General features: G+C 42.6%; 1 long non-coding RNA gene across 1 annotated transcript; it reads right to left on the bottom strand.

Annotated features, from left to right (window-relative positions):
• Positions 1-5,842: 5,842 nt before the first annotated feature.
• On the bottom strand, positions 5,843-8,233 carry LOC139789230 (uncharacterized). Its single transcript, XR_011723084.1, has 2 exons — positions 7,807-8,233; positions 5,843-6,097 (listed from the first exon to the last, which is right to left on the bottom strand). It is a non-coding gene; the product is annotated as an uncharacterized lncRNA (long non-coding RNA).
• Positions 8,234-8,771: the final 538 nt, after the last annotated feature.

Genomic DNA, 8,771 nt, shown 5'->3' with positions numbered 1-8,771 from the left:
GTGGAAAGGAGCCCTGCCCCCAGCTCACTACCAGGCGCTGATGAAGCCTCGGCTGGGTCTGGGTCCCTGGGCAAAATTTCCAGGGGAAAGCCAGGCCAGCTGCAAAACCACCTGCATCTTTCTTCAGCCCTCTTGAACTGGAGGGAGGGTTCACCGCCATCCTCTTCTTCTTCTTTTTCCCTTTTGACTTCTTCAAGCTCTTACTGCCTCCCTCTTCCCTCCCAGGTGCGTGGCCACCCTCTCTTCTTTCCTTGTCACTCTTGAGCCAGGGGTCCCCTCACCATTCTTCTCCTTCAGCCTCTGCTGGCAGGTCCCCCGACGTCCTCATCTTCTCCTCCCCGCCGTCTTCTGCTCCCAGGCTTTCTCCTTCGTCAGCTGTCCAGAGAGACACACGCACAGAGCTGAGCTTTACAGCAACCCTCTAGTGCCAGCCCGTGGCAGAGTCCCAAGGCTGAAACCTCCCAACGGCCCCACCTTGCCTCCTTCTTCCCTGCACTCCCCCCCTCTGTACCCCAACTCTGCCCCTTCCCAGCAGCTGAGCCCCCTTGCCGGGCCTCTGCTCTCCCCCTGGGCCCTGGCACTTGCCACAAGACCCCACACCAACAAGCAGCCCCCTTCCCCCTTCCCTCCTCCTCTCCCTCCCCCTTCTCCCCTCCCCTCCCCTCCCCAGAGCCCAAACCTTACACCAGGCTCTTGCCCAGGCCGGACCCTTTTGTCTCTGCCCTCGGCTGCTTCCTTCTGGGGGGCCCGGGACACAAGGACACCCCTCTGAGCCATCTCTGCAACCCCCTGCTCCCACACCCCACCCCCCCGCCGTCCCCCAAAAAGCCCAGGCAGGAGCCCCTGCTCCTCCCCACTTACCAGCCCCTGCTGCTGGACACCCCGTAAGGGCCAGGGAACGTGTCTTGTGATTGCCAGATTGATCCCTAGCAAAGAGTGCCCTCCTAAAAGCCCGCCCCTTATCCGCTCTTCACACCTTTTGCACCACACCACCCAGGCAAATCGAGCTGCAGCCTCTGCCCTGCACTGACAGCTACCTGCCAAGCAAACCATCCGTGTGCTCAGCCTCCAACACCACAACGCTTCCCTGTTCTCCCCTAACGCAAGCTCACACACAAAGCCTTCACGGAGCCACCTGCTCCTCCTGCACAAGGGCTGCAGCAAACATCTACCTCAAGGCTCCTGCAACAACGGCCTCGGCCACCAACACTTCCTCTGTCTCCACAGGAGACTCTCCTAAGCTGCCTGCTGACAGACTCGCCCTGTCCTCGCCAAAGACACACACCACCACAACAACAACTACAACTACAACTACAACAACAACAACAACAACAACTCCTGCCAAGACAGATTTGCGTGTGCGGTGGGCGGACCCCAGGTGTGAGCTAATGCAGAGCTGGGCTTGAAAATGGCAGAGTGCACAGCCCGGGGGCTTTATCTAATGTTTTACGGCATCATCTGTCTCTTCCCTGGCACCAGTGGATGGATCCGCAGAGGATGTCTGGAGGAGAGAGAGACAGAGCAAGAGAGCTTTAGGTAGGACTGATCCGCGTGATCTGCAAGAGAAACTGGTTTTTTTATTTGCATAAGACTTTTTCCAGAACTCCCTTTTTAAAAGGTGGGTGAAACACCACAGTGTAGTTTTTCAACTAATTGTAGTTATTCGAATAATTTTCAATACATTAACAACTGCTTATTATAGGTGTGTTTGAATGTGGCTGCAATATAGTATTTATATTTGGAGGGGTTAATATAAAACGCCGGCTAATAATATTTTAGTAGTGATACTGACACCTGATAGAAGCTAACGCAGAACGCTTGTTTTACCGAAGCTAAGGCATTGTTTACATTGTCATTATCTTTTTAAGGGAAATATATGTGCTAAAATGAAAATTACAGTACCTTGAGTTAAGAAACACAACATGGGTGAAGAGTGAAGAAATGCACATCCCCAAAGAAGAAGAGGTTAAAATTTAACTTCGAGAAAGACCTTTTTTTTTATTTATTTTTATTTCATCCCCACATCCTTTATGAGCAGCACCAGGAGACACCAGGTTTTCTAATGAAGTTTCTGCTCCTACTGGAATTGAGGTGCCCAGAACTGGAGACAATATTCCAGACATGGCCTCACCATCCCACTCACCAGAATCTCCATAGAACTGAACAGCAACCTGGGAGCTTGGATGCAGAGCTACTGGTATCCTGAACCTAGGGGAGAATAGAATAGTGTGAGTCTGAGCATGAACTTAAAACTAGGAAAGAACTGTTCCTAAAAACCTAAAATAAAAAATTGAAACTTTAAAATTAATTTAGCAAAATTTAAAAAAGATAAAAAATTAATAATGTTATTTTAAGATTAATGTTTAAATAATAACTACTTCAGTTGTTTTATTATAATAATATAAGTTAACAATTATTAAAACATATGGATTAATATAAAATCATTCGTTATATTTAATTTTAATAATAATTACATAAGTGTTAAAAATTAGAATAAAATTTAGTATTATTATTTAAATTTTAATACCTAAAGGAAAATAAAAAGAAATACAATTTTAAAATAAAAATTTTTATGTAAAGATACCATTTAAACTTTAGAAAATAAAAATTACATGATAAAAACATGTAACAGAAAATAAAATTTAGAAGTTAAAATTTTTAAAATAAAAAAGCAAAAGTTAATAATTAATATGTAATAAATATTTTTAAATTTTTTTTTAATTGGAAATCATAAAGTTTAAGTCAAATATTATTAAGTTTTAAATTTCTGAAATTTAAGAAAACTTTATCATTTAAAACGTAATTTTGAATTTATCGCAACAGTAAAAATACGTACTAATTAAAATTACGTTGATATACAAAATAAATTTGTATTTAAAATAAGACAATTTGAAAATATTAAAAACTAAATTTATACAAATTAGCTATGTTTTTAATTTAAAAGAAAATAAATTTTAAAAATTTATAGATTAGAACAAATATTTCAAGTAGAAACGAACATTACAAAAACGAGAAATTACAATAAACAATTAAAGTTAGGCTAAATTGTTAAAATCTAAAGATTAAAATTCAAGTGTTAAATTTATTTTGAATAAGCACTGATAAAAAAAATTATTGATTATTAAAATCAAATCATCTAAATGAAAAAAATAGACTTTTATATTTAAAAAGCTATCTTTTTAAGATACAATTAAATCATTTAAAAATAAAAATGACATGAAAAAAACTTTGGATAAAAAATAAAACCAAAATGAGTAACACTTTAGTATTGAAAATAACAATAACTTTTAAAAAGTAAAAAATCTAGAAATATTAGTAATTAAAAAAGAAAAAGCTAAGAAATAAAAAATAGTAAATGTTTAAATAAACATTAAAAGTAATAAATAATAAATATTAGTACATTGTATTTATATATGTTACATGTTATGTAGTATATTATATATGTTACAAAAATATATATACATCATATAATATTGTAGTATACATTTATAATACATAAGACATTGGTATATGTAATATACGTAATAGACTTATTTACAATATGTATTAAATTATTAATATATATTTACATTGTAATTACATAATTTACATAAATGTTAATCAACATTAATATCGATATTTTGTTATTTACATTAATTATATTGGAAATAAAATTTTAAAATAATATCAATTAATATTAACATTAAATATTTATAGCATACTTATATACATTTTTATTTTGTTATTTATATTTTATATATTTTGTATTATGCAGCTTATATACAGTATATAAAAAGTATATTTTATTATGTATTCATATTTTTATTTAATACGTAAAAATTATATTTATATATTTGCTATTAATAACATAGTATTTATAGATTTATTATGTATCTAATTTATATTAAACAAAGATATTAGTGTTAATATTATATTAATTATAAATGTTTAATAGCAATGTTTCTAATAACTAGAATATTATGACGTCAAAGTATTATTCTGTATTAACATATTCGAAATATTTAAAAACTAAAGCTCATAAATGCATTTTTAAAAACACGTTATAATTTTATAAGTTACACATTGAAAATTTCATTTTAAACGAAATTTTTAGAATTTTTAAAAAGCAACGCGATCTTCTGTAAACAAAGTTGTTAGTTTCCTGTCACAGAGCGTAACAGACAATTAAAGCTGAAGCCTTGCAGCACCCCAAGAACCGCCCCCCCTCCCCCCCCCCCCCCACATCCTTTTCCCGCCGTTTCAATCCGCGCTTCGGCTCCGCCCCTCTCAGTTCGCTAAAATGGCGGCCGCGCCATTTTCCCCTCACAGCCTCAGCCACCGTTAGCGAGCCTTGACGCCCGGGGGCGCTCCGTCCACTCGGTCCGCGCCGCCAATTAAAACCCCTTAGCTTTTTTTTTTTTTTTTCCTCTCAACACCAGCCTTTAAAACGGGTGGTTTTAATTGCATTCACTAAACTTTTTGAAGAAAAAAAGATTTTGCGGGAAACCACATAGTACAGACCAGATAAGATTCGTCAAAATATAAACAAGTCTCTGAGAACACCGAAATAATAAAAAACAAGCAGAACTTTTAAATCGGACCAACGCATCCGCGCCGCCGCCCGCGATGCCGTGAGCCAGGGCAGAGAAGCTGCGCACCGTTCCCGCCCTCCCCCCCCACATCCGCACCCCGGCCCCCGCTGGGTCTGCCGTACCCACCCGGGATCGCGCGGAAAAATCCGCGGGCCTGCTAGCAACGCGTAGAAACTGCACCCCGCGCACTGGAAATTCCAGGCATTGTTTAAACGAGGAATTTTTCAAGTTCCCTCTCACCGTTTTCGGTATAAAAGTAGGACTGGAATTCCCGAAACCACTTACTGAGGTAATCCCGCCGCCGCACAGCGCAGCAATGGATATTACTGCAAACATAACGGCTCCGAGCGCGGACAGGCCAATAGCAAACAGGGTACCGAAACCGAATTTGGGTCATCAAACCCAGCGACCCCCCTCCGAGTCCCCTCAGGCCCCAGGCCCAGGCCCCGGCCGCCCCCTCCCCCCCGCGCGTTCAACACTTACCCCATCACCTCAGGTCACGTACCTCACACCTCCCGCGCTTGTCTGAGGCAGCGAAACCTCATGCCCTTTATACCCGTGCCAGCCAATCGCGTTCGAGCCCGCCGTTTACCCCGCCCTCCTCTCCGTGCCACTGGAGGACGTTCCTGTCCATCAACACACCGGCCACTCGCGCCTGTGCCCGAGCCGGGCACCGCCTCCCGCGCCTGCGGAGCACGTCACCGCCCACCCTTTATCCCAGCCAATCAGCGCCGGAGCCCCCCTTAGCGCCACGGACCCTGCAGTTCTGCCGAGCGGCCGCAGGGTGGCAGTCGCGCTCCTGAAATCCCCACCGCAACCGCGCGTTATTATAAAATCAATAAAATCGTGGCGCTTGGGTGCTTAGAACTTAAATCAGTTACTGAAAATGGAAATATTGCCGGTTCCATTCCTCTGCTTCCAGGATCTTCACAGCCACCACGATAAAGGCTTCCATCAATAAGCTGCTTTCTGCTTCCTGAAACACAATGAAACCCCTTTGCAGCAACCGAAATACTATGGCAGTTTTTGCTACATTTTAAAAACTTTCTCGAAAAAGTGGAGACATCTGTTCAGACAGATGTGCTTTTATAATTTTTTCAATTAAATCAAGTCTTCTCTTTTTGCATCAGATTAATAGATTCTTCATTTGAATTACTTGATAACACCATTTTTTAAACAACACAGTTGCTTAGGTAGTCAACCATATAATGAGCTAGAGAAACTTGCTGCTAATGTCTACAACACAATAACCAGTCTTCATAAGCATCTGCTTGTGTATAAATATATATTTATTAACATTTCAGTTTCCTAATGCATTACACAGCCCTCTTGCCTTCATAGATGATACTTTACAGAATAATGTTTCCTCTTTCCAGAATGAAGCAACATGGAGATACATAGAATATAGAAATCGTCCTTAAAGATACATTTGATATGTTTTAGCACAGCTTGGGCATACACTGATAGGACATTTTCATTATCAGGTTTAGAATCTCAAGGGTGCATTCTCTTTGAGGTTCTGCTTCCTAGAAAATGAAAAAAAATAACAATTTCATTTATTTGTGGGGAAAGAAAAACCCAAAACAACAACAAAACAGGCACATAAAAAATATCATCATTGCTGGCTGTATCCAGGTAGATGCAGTGTCAAGCATTTCTCACAGCTTTTCAGCTGGCAGAATTGCAGACAGCTGCGTACACCTCCCCCCCCCAAACCAGTCCCCACATTGTCAATCGACTCCCAAGTGGCTGTCTGAAGAGCACAAAGGAAGACAATTCATCCCAATAGAATCCATTCAGGTAAAACGTTTGGGCGTTCACAGGCAGAGCCGGGCTATCAGCGCCTTGGACATTCGAAAGGTCACCTACTCATATGGAAATTAACCCCCCCCCTCCTGCAACCACAGCTACACCAGCCGAATCTCCACCCTAGGAAAACTATGGGGGCTGGGGAGGGAGAGAAGGGTAGAGGGGGGGTGGAGGGGTGTTTATTTAAGGGAATTTCATCACACGACTGCAGAGGCAATTTTGAACTCTGCATTTTTACTGAGGGCACCTCAAATTCATTACTAATTTCCCCTTTCTCATTTAGTCAGTCTCACTGACACAAAATGCAGACCCCTCCTGTGAAAAGGCCCTTTACAATTTAAAGCCAAGCCTTCCTTAAGAAGAGAGACAGTCTCCCAATTAATGCTGCTTTTTTAAAGCGACATACTGCATCATGAGCCACGAACTGGAAAAAAAATGACAGGCACCTCAGCCACCAGCTTGCTTACTCTCCTGAAATGCACCATTATAAAGGACTGAGACAAGATACACGGAGTCATAGAAGCACTGACCGATTTTTACCAGCCCTGCAGTTTAGCCACAACCTGATGAAAATTGATCACATGGCACATATTGCGCTCTTATGTTGCAAAAGCGTCTGAAACAAGAGCTGCAAGCTGCGGAAGGAAAAATTCCTACTGCAAAACATACAAGTTTTTAGCCCATCAGAACCATTTACCAGATACTGGCTGATCTCTCAAACCTGGAGCCTCAAAAAATCAGCACTGGATACCTCAGTGGTCTAACTCGTGTCATAACACTGATGCTAAAAAGCCACAAACTTGTGGTTGAGAAAAAAACCCAAAAAAACCTCAAACAAACAACAACAACAACCACAAAAACAAACAAAAAAAAACCACCAAAAACAAAACAAAACAAAACAAAAAACACAAAAAACACACAAAAAAAAAAAAAAACAACAAAAAAAAAAAAACCAAAACCAAAACAACAACCAAACAGAAAACCAAACACCACTTGCCACAGAATCTATTTCTTATGTACAGGCTTTCCCAGTCTTTCTCAATACTTTAAAGGGGTACCTGAAGAAACACCACACAAGTTCCTCTCCACTTTCAGAAGTCAAAAAGTTGAAAGAATTTTCAGAACTTGAAAAGCGCTTTTATTTAACTGGAGAGGAGTGTGATATTTGACAATACTTAGTGAGAAATTATTGCAAGGGCTTCTCAGACTCGAGCAGAGACTCAGGCAGCCTCAGATGTCTCCTCCAGGGCTCAGCAGACATTGATTTTCCCCCCTGAGACATAAATTGGAGCCCAAATATGTCCGACCACAGGCACTGTTCCATCACCAGAGCTGGACAGAGCAGAGCTGGACAGGGCAGAACGTCTTCAACACCTGGTTGAAAACCAGAAAAAGAACCCGAACAAGAACAAAAAGGATAACCCACCAAACTTCTTGTCTTGCTTTTAACTTGAGAGCTTGATGCGGGCCATGTTCCCTCCTAAACTGCCAGCACGGCAACGGGGCGGAAGCAGATGTGGCAAGAAGAGCTGGGGCAAGCTCACCTGTGTAGCAAAAGACGAACAGTTCAGGGGGAAGAAGCTTCATGTGGAAATACACTTCAGGGCCGAAAGGCACCAGCACAGAGTTCAGCACACATTTTACACAGTGCCCCCCTCATCTCTAGCAACCGTGAGAAGACTTTTTGCCTCCCCGGGCGACACCTCAGTGCATTTTAAGACAGCTCCACAATTCCTTCACATCACCAGAAATTTACTGCCAAAAGCACACAAAACCGGCGAGCCGCAGCCCGTGACAGGACGGGGATCAAACTCCCCGCCGGCTCCCCCCCCCGCCGCCGCTTCTGGGCTGGGAGGGGGTCGCTCGCTCCCTGAGGCGGGCGGCGCGGCGGAGCGACCGCAGCCGGCGCCCTCCCGCCGGGCTGGAGTTCCGCGCCCTGCCCGCCGCCTCCGCCAGCAGCGGACAAACTTTTGGGTTTGCAATATCATTATCTCCCTTGGTTCCTCCAGATTCTCAGCCCCTGCAGCACAACCTCTGGTGTTTTTGGAAGGGTCAGGATGAGATTAGTGCAAGGGGGCTGTAACACACTCAGAAAAAGGTGAGAGGCAGCAGCAGTGACTGCTGGATGTGCTTTACTCACACATCTCCACTGCTCCGGCACAAAAACACCCAGCCTGACATTTTTCACAAGTGCAGAGTTTTGCACCTGGGAAAAGAACAACCCCAAGTATCAGTACAGGGTGGGGACTGAGCTGTTGGGGTGACAGAGAAAGGGACCTGGGGGTGCTGGTGGATGGAAGGATGACCATGAGCCAACAATGTGGCCAAAAAGGCCAATGGCATCTGGGGTGTATCAGAAGGGGTCAGGAGGTCCAGAGAGATTCTCCTGCC

Source organism: Heliangelus exortis, chromosome W (assembly GCF_036169615.1).
Source record: "Heliangelus exortis chromosome W, bHelExo1.hap1, whole genome shotgun sequence".
In the NCBI taxonomy this organism is placed as follows: Eukaryota; Metazoa; Chordata; class Aves; order Apodiformes; family Trochilidae; genus Heliangelus; species Heliangelus exortis.
This window is presented reverse-complemented; position numbering and strand designations above follow the sequence as displayed.